This window comes from Limulus polyphemus, unplaced genomic scaffold, assembly GCF_000517525.1.
Source record: "Limulus polyphemus unplaced genomic scaffold, Limulus_polyphemus-2.1.2 Scaffold8343, whole genome shotgun sequence".
NCBI lineage: Eukaryota > Metazoa > Arthropoda > Merostomata > Xiphosura > Limulidae > Limulus > Limulus polyphemus.
The window spans coordinates 790-4884 of NW_013673953.1; the positions used below are offsets into that span (position 1 = coordinate 790).

Here is a 4095-nt window from a genome sequence, read left to right on the forward strand (position 1 = left end):
GTATCACTAAAATACAAATGTTAAATTCAAAGTTTTGTTAGTGTTTAACAAAACTACTTCTACACTGCCATATTAATACAGATGCGTCCTGAAACGGCTGGAGCTCTCTCATTAAAACGCTGTATAAGTTACAACAAAGTGAAATAATTTTATGATTAGAATAAAGAATGCTAAAGAATTACTGCACCATTATCATCATTAATATTCATCGTTACAACTCGTGGTATCTTAGCAGCTTTCTTTTCTTTGCTGTTATTGAAAACTATCACTAAATATGTATTATAAGACATCTCACAGATTGCCAATTAAACTTCAGTTTGTGATATTTTTGGAAAACTGAGGAAAATAAAATTTGCTCTTTTTTTGGTTTACAAAATAAAAAAACTGAACTCACCCAAAATCAACTTCTGTTTCTTCAAATATCTCCATCAGTGTTACTAGTCGATGTAATCGATTATTAACCTGACCATCAATAATAAACTTAAACAGTCTATATTCATCACATTTTGTTAGTTAACTTAAAAATATGTAAGTATATAATGTACATGTAGTAAATACCAATGAAACCAAAGTTTCTCAGGTCAAAGGTTATAATCTGCTAGAAGATCTTTTAAATAAAACAAACTGTAATAATTTGAAAATACTGAAGATTAAACATCAGAACTTTAAAGATTATTTTGATAATGCTGCTTTTAATCGTCTTACACCAACAATAAACATTTAAACTTTATATTATAATATCAACGTGTTGTCAATCACGTAACGGGCTTAAAAGATTATGCTGTGTTTTTCACATTTCTACAACAATACTATACTATGAGCAATTATCAAAACTTAGAATCAAACCAAAGTAGTTAATTCATGACCAGACCAGAATTGAATCTAAATATGTATTACACTCATATCACATTAACTAGAATCATAAAACTTACACAACTTAATTAATACCCAAAGAATTACATTCATTTGTTTCGAATTCTGCATAAAGCTACTCGAGGGCTATATGCACTTCCCATCCATAGCTTAGCAGTCATATACTAGAGGGAAAGCACCTGGTCAACATCATCCACCACCAGCTCTTGGGCTATTCCTTTTCAAACGAATAGTTGGAGTGACCGTCACATTATAAAACTCCCATAGCTGAAAGGGCAAGCATGTTCAGTGATGGGAATTCGAACCTGTGACCCGCAGGTTGTTAATTCAGCACCCTAACCACCAGGCCAGAAATACTTTATTTGCTAATTAAAATTTATTTGAAAGAACTTTTTTACAAGAGATGTAACTAAACTGAATATTATTAATAATGCAATTTAATAATACTTTTTACTGAATTAAAATAATAAATCTCACAAGAATGATAATTGGCTCACAAAATAATAATACATCATTCATTCTAACAACATTTTCTCTCAAAGAATTTAAACAGCACAGAAGTTCTACATCAAGGGTTGCCATAAGATTCACCCAAGTTTTTTTATTACATTTATTTTGTTAAATCGGTTGTACATAGTACAACTTTTGTATATTTTGTTCTTAACATTTCACCAAGTTTACCAGGCATCCTCAATTGAGATACAAAATCTGGGGCTAACAGAATTTAACTTTAAAAAAAAATCACTTGAGCATCTATAATTCTAATCTACAAGTATATGATAAAGTAATTGCGAATAGCTCTACCACATGGCAGACAATACTGGAAAAATAGCTCTACCACATGGCAGACAATACTGGAAGAATAGCTCTACCACATGGCAGACAATACTGGAAGAATAGCTCTACCACATGGCAGACAATACTGGAAAAATAGCTCTACCACATGGCAGACAATACTGGAAGAATAGCTCTACCACATGGCAGACAATACTGGAAGAATAGCTCTACCACATGGCAGACAATACTGGAAGAATAGCTCTACCACATGGCAGACAATACTGGAAGAATAGCTCTACCACATGGCAGACAATACTGGAAGAATAACTCTACCACATGGCAGACAATACTGGAAGAATAACTCTACCACATGGCAGACAAAACTGGAAGAATAGCTCTATCACATGGCAGACAAAACTGGAATTTTCAATCTAAATGGCACTGTATGAAACACATGGGCTAAAGAGCAAATTCAAACACCTATAGTTCAGGTCTGTCCAGACTAATTTTGGGCTACTGATGAAAGGAAGGGAGCTGCACCTGCTGTCACAAGGGTTTTGTCCAGTTCTTTAAGAAGAATAGTGGGACTAACTGTCACTTTTATAACATGCTCATTTTTAGAAATGTATGATGAGTGACATCATGGTTCGAACCTTGGCACACCAATCACTAGACAACACTCAGCCCACCAAATGAAATAGTTTCAAGTGTCACTCTTGCCAATCTTTCTCACAGTTCATGACTGCTGTTCTATGTTCTAAGACACTGTTAAGCATTTTGTCACTCAGTAACATTCACTTAGGAGAAAAGCTGCGAAATTATTCAAAAGAACAATATATAATACTCAAAGATTAAATGAATCAAAAATAGAAACAATGGCAAACACTTACCAAACTTATTAAAATACACTGGTCTTCACATTTCTTACAATCTTCAAGCTAAAAAATATATAACACTCAGTTTTAATACTTTCTTAGTGTTGTTCCTGAACTACTACAAGATGGTTGTTCATATTGTGTTAGTGAGAACTTTTAAATTTTGTTTTTTCATCTGTCCTTTTTACAAGCTGGCAAAACTATGTTAGGATAGTTAAACTCTATCGTGTTTACACCAAGAGACCTTCTGTTGCAGTTTACTCAACACGCATTAACATATTCTACTCTATCGTGTTTACAAAAAGAGACCTTCTGTTGAAGTTTACTTAACACAAGTTGAAACATTCTATATACAATACAAGTTTACAAACCTTTAAAGATTTGTCCAACAGACATATTTGGCGATTAAATTATTTACTACAGTCACATTTTTCTGTTTTTATAAACTCAATTTCTTGAATTTAGAATTAATCTAATAAGTTGAAATTAAAGAAGTAAAACATATATTTGTATGTACAGCATTTCATGTTAACAATCCCTCTTACTTTGTGGGTATATAGTGCACTTCATTCAATTACAATTTATCTTTTAAAACCATTTCAACTGTTTAAGCTATAATAATAGTACTGTGAACATCAATTTTTTTCACCATTAAATCTACTAAAGAAAGACGACTTTATATCAATTAATTTGTAGTTAAGCACAAAGCTAAAGAACAAGCTATCTGTGTGCTGCCAACAACAGGTATAGAAACCCAGTTTTTAGCCTCAAAGCCTACAGACTTACAGCTGTCCCACTAGGGGGTGAATATATTAATTATATATTACATCGTTCTAATGAAAAACATTAAAAAACAGATGTTATGAAACAGTTAAATGACAGTCTTGAAGATCTCAATCAAACAATCAAAGGTTATTATATCTGTAACATGTTGCAAGTTTTGCAGCAAAATCTGTTAATAAGACACCTAGAGAAAAATACTGAGAAACAAACAAACAAAAAACTTGTTTCATTACTTCTGTGTCACAAATAGCGTAACCACAAATAACAGTTATGCTAAGAACAAAATAAAATGACATATTTTGAGGAACAAAATTTAATTATTATATGTATCAAATTTTTATTCATGATGTAAGTTAATTCCATTTGTTCCATCTACAGGGGGAAGGACTCTCACAGCAGGCAAGTTCTATATCAACTGAAGTAAAGAGTTAACTTTTTAATTCCATTTTTTCCATCTAAAGGGGGAAGGACTCTCACAGCAGGCAAGTTCTATATCAACTGAAGTAAAGAATTAACTTTTTAATAACTCGACCTACCACAGCTATATTACACATTTTTCAAAACTTAACGCTATCTTGTGCTTATGATTAAAATCTAATTTACGTTTGATTAAGTTACACAAGATTAAAAACAACAGAAGAACAATGACATATAAATGTGTTTACATTCTAATACTTATTACTAACTAAGACATACTCTTTTCTGAGCAAAGTTGAGTAAAAAGTAAACTCCGTGATAACTTGAAGGTGCTGCTTGCAAGCAACATTCTGCAACGAAATGATCATCC

The 4095-nt window shown here is 32.1% G+C and overlaps 1 long non-coding RNA gene across 1 annotated transcript; it reads right to left on the bottom strand.

Moving 5' to 3' along the window:
- Positions 1 to 393: 393 nt before the first annotated feature.
- LOC106475278 lies at positions 394 to 4095 on the bottom strand. Its single transcript, XR_001291797.2, has 3 exons — positions 4005 to 4095; positions 2541 to 2588; positions 394 to 462 (listed from the first exon to the last, which is right to left on the bottom strand). It is a non-coding gene; the product is annotated as an uncharacterized LOC106475278 (long non-coding RNA).